Source organism: Triticum dicoccoides, chromosome 4A, assembly GCF_002162155.2.
Source record: "Triticum dicoccoides isolate Atlit2015 ecotype Zavitan chromosome 4A, WEW_v2.0, whole genome shotgun sequence".
NCBI classification, from domain to species: Eukaryota; Viridiplantae; Streptophyta; class Magnoliopsida; order Poales; family Poaceae; genus Triticum; species Triticum dicoccoides.
Window position 1 is genome coordinate 616,176,491 of NC_041386.1, and position 15,266 is coordinate 616,191,756.

Sequence of the window (15,266 nt, forward strand, 5' to 3'; positions counted from 1 at the left end):
CAGTTTTGAGTGCATGCTCGGAGAGCAGGATAGGAGGAGAGGCTTGAATCTTGAGATGACAAGGGTAGTCACCTGCTGCGACTAAAGGTTCAGTTTCATACTTCTGATGATATTGTTCGGATGATTGCCCTTGTACTATTCTTTTTAGTACGTACTAAAATATCTTGTTGTACAAAAATCTAATTTCTACTAAAACTTTGTCAAGTGGCTCATTTTTCTTGTACTAAAATCTGCATTTTTTTACTGATTACTGAAATGTACCTTGTTACTAAAACTTCATAGGAAGGAGGTCAATGGAGCAAAAGGCACGAAAAGGAAGGAGCAGCGCCACAGGGACGATGTTGTCGGCAGCGCCTTTGGAAGGATTCGCTCTAGAGAAGTTACGGTAGTCAGCCATCGCAAAGGAGAAGCGGGGAGGATGTTTGTTCGAAACGCCTGGGTCTAGAGGAGTGTGTCCAGGTGGTGGCCGAGGATGGCCACGAGCAGTTGGGTTGGGCATTTGTCAACGTGATGGCGTCGTTGCTCAAGGTACCAACACCCTTGTTTTGACCCAATGTTTCTCGGCTAGCTGTGCATGACTGGGACTGTTTCGTGCATCTGGGCGACGGCTCATGCCATCCACTTCCAAAGCCATAAGGTAGCCATCCATGTCACTGTCGCTTGCTGTTAGTTTTTTTGGATTCCATAGGTGTTCCTTAATGCAACAATCATTTTCAATTAGGACGGGAGTCTCAAAAATGATGTAAGGTTATCACCAATTTTTAAACTACAGAAGTCTGAATATTAGAAGCATGATCTTTTATTTTTCATGTTGCTCTACCTCTGTAGTGTCAAATCGTAGGAACTTTTATCACATATGTTCGTGCGCAGTATGCTAATTTATCCTTGATGGAAAATAATCCGAACAAAATATTCGGAAGTACTGGAGGCCTCGCCAGAGTAGGGGGGAAACTGTGGGAGTGGACGCACATCATGTAGGCGAGACGGCAGAGTTTGTGGTCATACTGGCCATGAGTGGGCATAAACAAGTTTACACTAATTACTTTACATTAATATTGTTGTTTGCAGACTTGAAAGGAGAAAATATTGGCAAAAAGTCCCTCAAAATTCATAGTGTGGGTGTAGAAGGTTTGGGGATTTTGAGCCGGATGGGCCATTGATGGTTGCGGTTGGCTTGGATAGGGAAGGTAGAGATAGTAAGTGAAGAGGAGCAGGAGAACGAAGACGAAGAAGAATAGTGGTTTATAGGCAGAAAATAATTAAGAATGTTGCTTAATGTGCATGAGGATCCATACAATGTATATTTGACACGATTAAAGTTGACTCGTGTCGAGCCTCAGGGTGGTGGTGGAGCGGTCATTTTTTTTTTGAATTTTCACGGGGGGGAGATTTCCCCACCTGAATCTTTATAGAGGTATAGACCAGAAGGTCAGGTGTTACATCATACACATGGACAAGTCAGGGAGAGGGAGTTTGGGAGCCGAGGCAGAGCAACCCCGAGGGAGGGGCTCAGTCGGGGCTGGGCAGACAGGCCAGCCAGGCATCAGCCGCATGTTTCAGGGGGGCGGGGGAGTCGAACTCGCCAAAGCACTGCGTCTTCCCTACAAGCTCGGAGCAACCTAGAGAGGGACGGAGGCATCCCTTGGAAGACCACCGCATTTCGGTGCTTCCAAAGTTGCCAGCAACAAAGCAGCAGGAAGGTTGGGCCGAAGCAACGGGGACCCCCGACGGCGGGGAGAGCAAGTGGACCTCGCTGACGGTGGTGGCTTCAAAGGAGATCTTGCCGACCGCCTGCCAGAAGCTACAGGCGAACGCACACCCGAAGATGAGGTGGTCCGCCGTCTCGAGGGGAGAAGTACATAGGGGGCAACCAGCGCCCTCGGCCTCAACAATGTGCTTGCGGAGAAGGACGTCCCGCGTGTGGATCCGGGCCTGGACCAGGAGCCAGGCGAAAAAACGGACCCGGCTCGGAACGTAGTTCTGCCAGACGAAAGCAGCGAAAGGCACCCGCGCCCCTCCAAAGTGACATAGGCGATAGACGCCGGACGATGAAAGGAGGTTGCCCTTCCCGCACTCGGGACGGAGACATCGTTCGTCAGGCTCGTCCGTGAGGGTCAACCCTACCAGGTTCCGAAGAAGGATGGCACGATCACGGCCCCCCGCGTGGTTTACTCGGGGGACAAGAGCTCCGTCGAGGCCGCATCGGAGGACCTGGGCCACGGAGGCCTCCGGCATGGTGGTGTGGGAGAAGAGCGACGACAGTCGCCACACTAGAGCGCCCCCCGGAAGCCAGGCATCGAGCCAGAAAGCGGTGGTCCGCCCGTCCCCCACCCGGACAGAAGAGACCGCCCAGTACATTGGCATTAGCTCAGCCAGCGAGTTCCAGTGCGGCCCCGGCAGGGCCGATGCAGTGGAGGGGGTGAGGAGGGAGCGCCCAAGCTCAGACCAGACCCAGGTGCCCCAGGGGGAGTCTTGCCTCGAGTGGAGGCGGTGCACCAGCTTCAGCAGAAGGGAGCGGTTCTACACCGGAAGAGCTCGCACTCCGAGCCCTCCCTCGCACTTAGGCCGAACCACCTTCTCCCAGGCGACAAGGCACTGGGCCCCGGAGGCCATTTCCGCCGCAGTCCACAGGAAGGCCCGCCGAAGCACGTTGAGGGCGCGCAGAACCGACGGTGGCAGCTCCATAGCCGCCATGGCGTATGTGGGCAGCGCATCAAGGACGGCATTGAGCAGGACAAGCCGCCCCCCGAAGGAGAGCAGCTGTGCTCGCCACCCCGACAGGTAGCGCTCGGCCTTGGCGATGAGGGGAAGGAAGTCATCTATCGTCAGCTTACGATTGGAGAGGGGGAGCCCGAGGTACACCTGTGGGAAACTCCCAACTTGACAGCCCATGACCTAGACCATGTCATGGAGCTCGTTACCCTCGACGTGCATGGGCACGACCGTGCTTTTGTGTGAAGTTGATGGGGAGCCCCGTCGCAGTTGCAAAGTCATCCAGGATGCGTTTGAGATGCCGCACCGCGCCCAGCTCGGCCTTCAAGATGGTGAGAGTATCATCCGCATACTGCAGAACGAGGGGCGGAGCACCAGCCACTAGGGGGTGAGCCATCCCCCCATCCAGCTTGATCATCCTTTGCAGCACGTCAGCCACCAGCAGGAAGAGGTAGGGAGAGATGGGGTCCCCTTGGCGTAGCCCCTTCTTGCAAGAGATCCAGCGCCCCCACACCCCGTTCAGGAGGACCGCGGACATGGAGGAGTGAAAAATGGCATCCATCCAGTCGCACCACCGGGCATGAAAGCCACGCACCTCCATGATCCTACGGAGGCTCTGCCAGTTGATGGAGTCGAACGCCTTTGCGAAGTCGAGCTTCAGGACGAGAGATGGAGCTTTCCTCCGGTCATAGCACTGGACCACCTCGGCGGCATAGACAAAGTTTTTGGAGATGCTCCGGCCTTTGATAAAGCCGGACTGGTCGACGTTGATGATCCCCGGGATTTGCTGTTGTAGACGGGTGGTCAACGCCTTGCAGACCAGCTTTATGTCACAATTTTGCAACGAGACCGGCCGGAATCCGCTGGGTGTGAGGGCACCATCGCCTTTTGGCAGCAGCACAATATGCGCCCGGTTGATGCAGGTGAGGTCGACCATGGAGGAGAAGACCCCGTCGAAGAGCCGCATAACATGACCGGCGACCGCGGGCCAGGCCGCCTGAAAGAACGCCGGCACTAGGCCGTCGGGCCCCGGCGCGCTGGTCCTGTCGAGGCCACGCACGGCGGCCACAACCTCCTGGAGCTGGAATGGGGCCTCGAGCGCGGCGCCGTCCACCCTCGCCGTGCCGTCGTACAGAGCCCAAAGGTCGAAACGCCACACCGGCTCCCTGGTCGTGCCTAGAAGCTCGGCGTGGAAGGCATGCAGGGCGTCCACCTTGGCAGTGTGGCTAGTGACCACCGTGCCGCCGACGTCGAGCGCCCGGATCCGGTTAACCCGGAACCGGTGGGAGGCTTGAGCATGGTAGAACCGGGTGTTCTCGTCACCCTCGCCCACCTTCCTGAACTTCCCCCTCTGGCACTAAAAGGCAGCCTGCTGGCGCACCGAGAGGGCTAGAGCAGTGCGCACGTCACGGTGCAGGGCCACCTCATCGCCTGAAAGTACACGGTGTTCCTCCAGGAAGTCAAACAGCTCAATGAGAAATCTGCAATTGTTATTGAAAAGGGGGACGAACCGGTGGTTAGCTTTCCAAACCTTTGCCGCGTGGCGAAAGGACTTGACCCGAGCAGCGATATCCTTAGCACCGTCCGGGACAGGAGTTGGGCGAGCCCAGGAGGGGACTGTGGAGGGAAGGAAAAGGGGATCGAGCAGCCATTTGTTCTTGAACCTGAACTGACGCGAGACCGGAACGCGGGTGGTGGCGGAGACAAGGAGGGGGAAGTGGTCGGAGGTGACCCGAGGCCTCGAGACCAGCGAGGAGTTTTGCAGGGCTGCATCCCAGTCGGTGTTAAAGAACGCACGGTCAAGGCATGCCAAGGTAGGCGGAGTGCGGTGGTTCGTCCAGGTGAACAGGCGGTCAGAAAGAGGCAACTCAAGCCATGACAAAGCCGCGATGAGGGCGTTGAAACGAGAGGAGAGAGAGGCGCAGAAGTTGGAGTTGTTCTTCTCCCCGGGATATCTAATAAGATTAAAGTCACCGAGAGAGAGCCAAGTGTTGGGTAACGTAGCAAAAATTCAAAATTTTCCTACGTGTCACCAAGATCTATCTATGGAGAAACCAGCAACGAGGGGAAGGAGAGTGCATCTACATACCCTTGTAGATTGCTAAGTGGAAGCGTTCAAGAGAACGGGGTTGAAGGAGTCGTACTCATCGTGATCCAAATCACCGGAGATCCTAGTGCCGAACGGACGGCACCTCCGCGTTCAACACACGTACAGCCCGGTGACGTCTCCCATGCCTTGATCCAGCAAAGAGAGAGGGAGGGGTTGAGGAAGACTCCATCCAGCAGCAGCACAACGGCGTGGTGGTGGTGGAGGTGCGTGGTACCCCAGCAGGGCTTCACCAAGCACCGCAAGAGACGAGGAGGGAGAGGGGTAGGGCTGCGCCAAGAAGGAGAGGAACTCGTGTTTGTTGGGCAGCCCAAACCTCAAGTATATATAGGGGGAGGGGAGGGGCTGCACCCCCACCTAGGGTTCCCTCCCTAGGGGTGGCGGCAGCCCCCAGATCCCATCTGGGTGGCGGCCACAAGGGGGAGAGGGGGAGGCGCACCTGGGGTGGGCCTTAGGGCCCATCTGCCCTAGGGTTTGCCCCCCTTCCCTCTTGGAGGCACCCTGGGCCTTGGTGGGGGGCGCACCAGCACACCTGGGGCTGGTCCCCTCCCACACTTGGCCCATGCAGCCCTCCGAGGCTGGTGGCCCCACTTGGTGGACCCCCGGACCCCTCCGGTGGTCCCGGTACACTACCGGTAAAACCCGAAACTTTTCCGGTGACCAAAACAGGACTTCCCATATATAAATCTTTACCTACAGACCATTCCGGAACTCCTCGTGACGTCCGGGATCTCATCCGGGACTCCGAACAACATTCGGTAAGCACGTATATCTATGCCTTATAACCCTAGCGTCATCGAACCTTAAGTGTGTAGACCCTACGGGTTCGGGAACCATGCAGACATGACCGAGACGTTCTCCGGTCAATAACCAACAGCGGGATCTGGATACCCATGTTGGTTCCTACATGTTCCATGATGATCTCATCGGATGAACCACGATGTCAAGGATTCGATCAATCCCGTATACAATTCCCTTTGTCTAGCGGTATTGTACTTGCCCGAGATTCGATCGTCGGTATCCCGATACCTTGTTCAATCTCGTTACCGGCAAGTCTCTTTACTCGTTCTGTAACACATCATCACGTGATCAACTCCTTGATCACATTGTGCACATTATGATGATGTCCTACCGAGTGGGCCCAGAGATACCTCTTCGTCACACGGAGTGACAAATCCCAGTCTCGATTCATGCCAACCCAACAGACACTTTCGGAGATACCTGTAGTGTACCTTTATAGCCACCCAGTTACGTTGTGACGTTTGGCACACCCAAAGTATTCATATGGTATCTGGGAGTTGCACAATCTCATGGTCTAAGGAAATGATACTTGACATTAGAAAAGCTTTAGCATACGAACTACACGATCTTTGTGCTAGGCTTAGGATTGGGTCTTGTCCATCACATCATTCTCCCAATGATGTGATCCTGTTATCAACGACATCCAATGTCCATGGTCAGGAAACCGTAACCATCTATTGATCAACGAGCTAGTCAACTAGAGGCTTACTAGGGACATGGTGTTGTCTATGTATCCACACATGTATCTGAGTTTCCTATCAATACAATTCTAGCATGGATAATAAACGATTATCATGAACAAGGAAATATAATAATAACCAGTTTATTATTGCCTCTAGGGCATATTTCCAACAGTCTCCCACTTGCACTAGAGTCAATAATCCAGTTCAAATTGATATGTGATTAACACTCAAGGTCACATCCCCATGTGACTAACACCCAAAGAGTTCTGGGTTTGATCATGTTATGCTTGTGACAGAGGTTTCAGTCAACAGGTCTGCAACATTCAGATCCGTATGTACTTCGCAAATTTCTATGTCATCTTGTAGATGCAACTACTACGCTACATTTGGAGCCAATTCAAATAATTGTTCTACTTGGAGCTATTCCATTATACGTATCCGGTATCTCTACTCAGAGCTATCCGGATAGGTGTTAAGCTTGCATCGACGTAACTCTTTACGTCGAACTCTTTATCACCTCCATAACCGAGAAACATATCCTTATTCCTCTAAGGATAATTTAGACCGCTATCTGGTGATCTACTCCTAGATTACCTTTGTACCCTCTTGCCAGATATGTGGCAGGGCACACATCAGGTGCGGTACTCAGCATGGCATACCGTATAGAGCCTATGACAAAAACATAGGGGACGACCTTCGTCCTTCCTCTTTCTTCTGTCGCGGTCGAGCTTTAAGTCTTAACTTCATACCTTACAACTCAGGCAAGAACTCCTTCTTTGACTGATCCATCTTGAACACCTTCAAGATCATGTCATGGTATGTGCTCATTTGAAAGTACCATTAAGCGTTTTGATCTATCCTTATAGATCTTGATGCTCAATGTTCAAGTAGCTTAATCTAGGCTTTCCACTGAAAAACACTTTCAAATAACCCTATATGCTTTCCAGAAATCCTACGTCATTTCCGATCAACAATATGTCAACAACATATATTCATCAGAAATTCTATAGTGCTCCCACTCACTTCTTTGGAAATACAAGTTTCTCATAAACTTTGTATAAACCCAAAATCTTTGATCATCTCATCAAAGCGTACATTCCAACTCCGAGATGCTTACTCCAGTCCTTAGAAGGATTGCTGGAGCTTTGCATACTTATTAGAATCTTTCAGGATTGACAAAACCTTCCGGTTGTATCACATACAACCTTTCCTCAAGAAAATCGTCGAGGAAACAATGTTTGACATCCTATCTGCAAGATTTCATAAATAATGCTAATATAATTCCAACAAACTCTTAGCATCGCTACGAGTGAGAAAGTCTCATCGTAGTCAACTCCTTGAACTTGTCGGAAAACATCTTAACGACAAGTCGAGCTTTCTTAATTGTGACATTTACCATCATTGTTCATCTTCCTTTAAAAAAATCCATCTGTACTCAACAGCCTTACGACCATCGATCCGTTCTTCCAAAGTCTACACTTTGTTTTCATACATGGATCCTCTCTCAGATTTTATGGCCTCGAGCCATTTATCGGAATCCAGGCCCACCATTGCTTATCCATAGCTCGTAGGTTCATTGTTGTCTAGCAACATGACTTCCAAGACAGGATTACGTACCACTCTGAAGTAGTACGCATCCTTGTCATCCCACGAGGTTTGTTAGTGACTTGATCTGAAGTTTCATGATCACTATCATAAGCTTCCACTTCAATTGGTGTAGGTGCCACAGAACAACTTCCTGTGCCCTGCCACACACTAGTTGAAGAGACGGTTCAATAACCTCATCAAGTCTCCACCATCCTCCCACTCAATTCTTTCGAGAGAAACTTTTCCTCGAGAAAGGACCCGATTCTAGAAACAATCCCTTATTGCTTTCGGATCTGAGACAGGAGGTATACCCAACTTTTTGGGTGTCCTATGAAAATGCATTTATCCGCTTTGGGTTCGAGCTTATCAGCCTGAAACTTTTTCACATAAGCGTCGCAGCCCCAAACTTTTAAGAAATGACAGCTTAGGTTTCTCTAAACCATAGTTCATACGGTGTCATCTCATCGGAATTACATGGTGCCCTATTTAAAGTGAATGTGGTTGTCTCTAATGCCTAACCCATAAATTATCGTGGTAATTCAATAAGAGACATCATGGTATGCATCATATCCAATAGGGTGCAGTTATGATGTTCGGACACACCATCACACTATGGTGTTCCAGGCTGTATTAGTTGTGAAACAATTTCCACAATGTCTTAATTCTGTGCCAAACTGGTAATTCAGATATTCATCTCTATGATCATATCATAGATCTTTTATCCTCTTGTCACGACGATCTTTCAACTTCACCCTGAAATTACTTGAACCTTTCAATAATTCAGACTCGTGATTCATCAAGTAAATATACTCAACATCTACTCAAATCATCTGTGAAGTAAGAACATAACATATCCACTGCACGCCTCAGCACTCATTGGACTGCACACATCAAAATGTATTACTTCCAGCAAGTTGCTTTCTAGTTCCATTTTACTGAAAACGAGGATTTCAGTCATCTTGCCCATGTGGTATGATTTGCATGTCTCAAGTGATTCAAAACCAAGTGAGTCCAAACGGTCCATTTGCATGGAGTTTCTTCATGCATATACACCAATAGACATGGTTCGCATGTCTCAAACTCTTCAAAACGAGTGAGCCCAAAGATCCATCAACATGGAGCTTCTTCATGCGTTTTATACCGATATGACTTACGTGGCAGTGCCACAAGTAGGTGGTACTATCATTACTATCTTATATCTTTTGGCATGAACATGTGTATCACTACGATCGAGATTCAACAAACCATTCATTTTAGGTGCAAGACCATTGAAGGTATTATTCAAATAAATAGAGTAACCATTATTCTCCTTAAATGAATAACCATATTGCGATAGACATAATCCAATCATGTCTATGCTCAACGCAAACACCAATCTCGATGGTAGAGGGAGCGTGCGATGTTTGATCAACCTTGGAAATACTTCCAACACATATCGTCATCTCACCTTTTAGCTAGTCTCTGTTTATTCCGTAGCCTTTTGTTTCGAGTTACTAACAGTTAGCAACCGAACCGGTATCTAATACCCTGGTGCTACTAGGAGTACTAGTAAAGTACACATTATAACGCATATCCTATATACTTTTGTCGACCTTGCCAGCCTTCTTATCTACCAAGTATCTAGGGTAATTCTGCTCCAGTGGATGTTCCCCTTATTACAGAAGCACTTAGTCTCGGGTTTGGGTTCAACCTTGGGTTTCTTCACTAGAGCAGCAGCTGATTTGCCGTTTCATGAAGTATCCCTTTTTGCCCTTGCCCTTCTTGGAACTAGTGGTTTCACCAACCACCAACAATTGATGCTCCTTCTTGATTTCTACTTTTGTGGTGTCAAACATCGCGAATATCTCAAGGATCATCATATATGTCCCTGATATATTATACTTCATCACGAAGCTCTAGCAGCTTGGTGGTAATGACTTCGGAGAAACATCACTATCTCATCTAGAAGATTAACTCCCACTCGATTCAAATGATTGTTCTCTGAGCACAAGCTCAACAATTGAGCTTTTCTCCCTTAGTTTGCAGGCTAAGAAAATCGTCAGAGGTCTTATACCTCTTGACGTGGGCACGAGCCTGAAATCCCAATTTCAGCCCTCGAAACATCTCATATGTTTCATGACGTTTCAAAACGTCTTCGGTGCCTCAACTCTAAACCGTTTAACTGAACTATCACGTAGTTCTCAAAATGTGTATGTCAGATGTTCGCAACATCCACAGACGATGTTCGAGGTTCAGCACACTGAGCGGTGCATTAAGGACATAAGCCTTCTATGAAGCAATGAGGACAATCCTCAGTTTACGTACCTAGTCCGCATAATTGCTACTATCAACTTTCAACTAAATTTTCTCTAGGAACATATCTAAACAGTAGAACTGAAGCGCGAGCTACGACATAATTTGCGAAGACCTTTTGACTATGTTCAGGATAATTAAGTTCATCTTATGAACTCCCACTCAGATAGACATCCCTCTAGTCATCTAAGTGTTTACATGATCCGAGTCAACTAGGCCGTGTCCGATCATCACGTGAGATGGACTAGTCATCATCGGTGAACATCTTCATGTTGATCGTATCTACCATACGACTCATGCTCGACCTTTTGGTCTCTTGTGTTCCGAGGCCATGTCTGTACATGCTAGGCTCGTCAAGTCAACCTAAGTGTTTCGCGTGTGTAAATCTGTCTTACACCCGTTGTATGTGAACGTTAGAATCTATCACACTCGATCATCACGTGGTGCTTCGAAACAACGAACTTCGCAACGATGCACAGTTAGGGGGAACACTTTCTTGAAATTTTAATGAGGGATCATCTTATTTACTACCGTCATTCTAAGTAAACAAGATGCATAAACATGATAAACATCACATGCAATCAAATAGTGACATGATATGGCCATCATCACTTTGCTCCTCTTGATCTCCATCTTCGGGGCTCCATGATCATCATCGTCACCGGCATGACACCATGATCTCCATCATCATGATCTCTATCATCGTGTCTTCATGAAGTTGTCTCGCCAACTATTACTTCTACTACTACAGCTAACGGTCAGCAATAAAGTAAAGTAATTACATGACGTTTATGTTGACACGCAGGTCATAAATAAATTAAGACAACTCCTATGGCTCCTACCGGTTGTCATACTCATCGACATGCAAGTTGTGATTTCTATTACAAGAACATGATCAATCTCATACATCACATATATCATTCATCACATCCTTTTGGCCATATCACATCACATGGCATACCCTGCAAAAACAAGTTAGACGTCCTCTAATTGTTGTTTGCTTGTTTTACGTGGCTGCTATGGGTTTCTAGCAAGAATGTTTCTTACCTACGCAAAACCACAACGTGATATGCCAATTGCTATTTACCCTTCATAAGGACCCTTTTCATCGAATCCGTTCTGACTAAAGTGGGAGAGACTGGCACCCGCTAGCCACCTTATGCAACTAGTGCATGTCAGTCGGTGGAACCTGTCTCACGTAAGAGTACGTGTAAGGTCGGTCCGGGCCGCTTCATCCCACAATACCATCGAAACAAGATTGGACTAGTAAGGGTAAGCATACTGAACAAAATCAACGCCCACAACTACTTTGTGTTCTACTCGTGCATAGAATCTACGCAATAGACCTAGCTCATGATGCCACTGTTGGGTAACGTAGCAAAAATTCAAAATTTTCCTACGTGTCACCAAGATCTATCTATGGAGAAACCAGCAACGAGGGGAAGGAGAGTGTATCTACATACCCTTGTAGATCGCTAAGCGGAAGCGTTCAAGAGAACGGGGTTGAAGGAGTCGTACTCGTCGTGATCCAAATCACCGGAGATCCTAGTGCCGAACGGACGGCACCTCCGCGTTCAACACACGTACAGCCCGGTGACGTCTCCCATGCCTTGATCCAGCAAGGAGAGAGGGAGAGGTTGAGGAAGACTCCATCCAGCAGCAGCACAACGGCGTGGTGGTGGTGGAGGAGCGTGGTACCCCAGCAGGGCTTCGCCAAGCACCGCAAGAGACGAGGAGGGAGAGGGGTAGGGCTGCGCCAAGAAGGAGAGGAACTCGTGTTTGTTGGGCAGCCCAAACCTCAAGTATATATAGGGGGAGGAAAGGGGCTGCGCCCCCACCTAGGGTTCCCTTCCTAGGGGTGGCGGCAGCCCCCAGATCCCATCTGGGTGGCGGCCACAAGGAGGAGAGGGGGAGGCGCACCTGGGGTGGGCCTTAGGGCCCATCTGCCCTAGGGTTTGCCCCCCTTCCCTCTTGGAGGCGCCTTGGGCCTTGGTGGGGGGCGCACCAGCCCACCTGGGGCTGGTACCCTCCCACACTTGGCCCATGCAGCCCTCCGGGGCTGGTGGCCCCACTTGCTGGACCCCCGGACCCCTCCAGTGGTCCCGGTACACTACCTGTATAACCCGAAACTTTTCCGGTGACCAAAACAGGACTTCTCATATATAAATCTTTACCTCCGGACCATTCCGGAACTCCTCGTGACGTCCGGGATCTCATCCGGGACTCCAAACAACATTCGGTAACCACGTATATATATTCCTTATAACCCTAGCGTCATCGAACCTTAAGTGTGTAGACCCTACGGGTTCGGGAACCATGCAGACATGACCGAGACGTTCTCCGGTCAATAACCAACAGCGGGATCTGGATACCCATGTTGGTTCCTACATGTTCCATGATGATCTCATCGGATGAACCACGATGTCGAGGATTCGATCAATCCCGTATACAATTCCCTTTGTCTAGCGGTATTGTACTTGCCCGAGATTCAATCGTCGGTATCCTGATACCTTGTTCAATCTCGTTACCGGCAAGTCTCTTTACTCGTTCCGTAACACATCATCACGTGATCAACTCCTTGATCACATTGTGCACATTATGATGATGTCCTACCGAGTGGGCCCAGAGATACCTCTCCGTCACACGGAGTGACAAATCCCAGTCTCGATTCGTGCCAACCCAACAGATACTTTCGGAGATACCTGTAGTGTACCTTTATAGCCACCCAGTTACCTTGTGACGTTTGGCACACCCAAAGTATTCCTACGGTATCCAGGAGTTGCACAATCTCATGGTCTAAGGAAATGATACTTGACATTAGAAAAGCTTTAGCATACGAACTACACGATCTTTGTGCTAGGCTTAGGATTGGGTCTTGTCCATCACATCATTCTCCCAATGATGTGATCCCGTTATCAACGACATCCAATGTCCATGGTCAAGAAACCGTAACCATCTATTGATCAATGAGCTAGTCAACTAGAGGCTTACTAGGGACATGGTGTTGTCTATGTATCCACACATGTATCTGAGTTTCCTATCAATACAATTCTAGCATGGATAATAAATGATTATCATGAACAAGGAAATATAATAATAACCAATTTATTATTGCCTCTAGGGCATATTTCCAACACCAAGCCCCTTGGATCAGAGGCGCGAGGGAGATCATATCATCTACGAAATCCTGCGTGAAGGAGTGGTCCGACAGAGCATAGACGTTGGTGACGGTGAAGGAGAGATCGGAGGAGGTGGATGTGAGAACAGTGGTTAAGGCAAAACGCCCGACGTGCACCGAGGAGAGGGAAAGAGCATTGGGGTCCCAAGTGGTAACCAGCCCGCCCCGAGAGCCATCGGCCTGCATACATTCAAAGGAAGCCAGGCGCGGGGGGAGGAAGGCTCTAGCTTTGAAGAGGGACACAGAGGAGAGCTTAGTCTCTTGGATACAGGCAACAAGCGGGTTTACATCGCTGATGGCATTTCGAATAAGCACGCATTTGTCATCGTCTCCCAAACCCTGGACATTCCAGGAAAGGATGGTCAAGGGAGAGAGGTTTGCAATATCCATAATCAAGGAAAGCACCAGTCGGGGAAGAGGAGAACACCGCGGGAGAACAGATGCCAGGCCGGGCACGGGGGCCAGGCAGACACAAACACAAAGACAGGAAGAAAAAGGAAAAGATACAGACGCTGAAGGATGACAGGCCATCCAGGCGAAGCGATGGGCGACATGTTATGCTAATCATCAACGACGGTAGGCACCGGAGCAAGAGGGATAGCGGTTGCCGCACGCAGATCGGACACAGCCTTCATTCCCAGGGGTTTGAGCACAGCCGCGACCACCTTGCTCTTAATCGCTTTGGCCCGGAGCACCGGAGAGCACCCCTTGAGCGAGTTCTTGAGCTCACGCTGCTTGATGGCCTTGGCAGTCATGGAGACGTACTGCGGAGGCTCCTTAAGGGCAAGGCGCCGACTGAAGCAAACTGCAGGGGCAGCAGCGTTTAGGCCTGGGGAGGAAGCCCCCACCTGCGTCGTGCATGGGCCATGCATAACGGGTCCTGGCAGCGGACCCGCACCCGAAGCCGGCCCCCCGCAGGCCCGTCCGGGAAAGCCTCTTCCGCCCCCGAGTCATCGATAATCTCGGAGATGACGATAGAAGACGCGGCTATCGGCGATTGGGGGCGGGCAAAGGGGGGACGCCATGGAGCCAGAGGAGGAAGGCGAGCTGCCTCCCCCCCCCTCCCTGCTGGTGAGGCGGATGCTGAGGCCAGACAGCGAGGGTGCGGATCGAGACCACACGAGAGCCCCAGACCCCACCCCGGGGCCAAACGTCGCAAGGCACGTCCCACGCGTGCTCAATAAGGAGGACGATGCGCACGGCGGAGAGATCTTCACCAGAGAGGACACGGTGGTTGATCTCCACGAGATCACCAAAGCCAGAGAACGCCCGCGCGATCCCGACGAGGTTGATGTGCTCGGCGGGAAAGCGAGTCACGGAGATGAACGCGTGCGCCCGGGCTCGGGGAGGGACCCTGTCCGCCTCCTCTTCCCGCACAAAAAGGATGTGTGCGCCCTCGAAGGGGAGTTCATGGAGCGCGACACACGCCTCCCGGTCATCCGGCGAGTTGAAACGGAGATACATCGCCCCGACAGAGGAGCCGACTGTGTCAAAGAAGAGATGGGGGGCAGCATCCATCAGGGCATCGCGAACAGCGGCAGTGGGGGAAGGGAAGGCACCGGGAGGGTTGATGTAGACCACGGCAAGGCGCCTGGCGGCCGCGAGGTCGCCAGTAGGCATGAAGACTTCCAGGAAGTGGGGATGCTCAGACTCAGCCGCAAGCGAGGGGGCGCGCTCCGCGGACTCGGCCTCTGAGCCAGACGAGGCCGATGAGCCCGAGCGCACTAGCTGGCCATCGCTGTCGAAGACAGGGGGGACCCCAGAGTGCGCGAACGATCCCGAGACCGAGTCTTCAGAGCTGGCTGAGGCCGCCCGGCGACGCAACACATGGTCCAGGGCGAAGTGCACTGGAGAGGGAGGAGACCGGCACAAGCAAGGAGGGGAGACCGGGGAGGACACCCCAGAG

The 15,266-nt window shown here is 50.7% G+C and overlaps 1 pseudogene; it reads right to left on the reverse strand.

Moving 5' to 3' along the window:
• Positions 1 to 1,543: 1,543 nt before the first annotated feature.
• Positions 1,544 to 2,685, reverse strand: LOC119283839 (annotated as a pseudogene).
• Between the last annotated feature and the right edge of the window lie 12,581 nt (positions 2,686 to 15,266).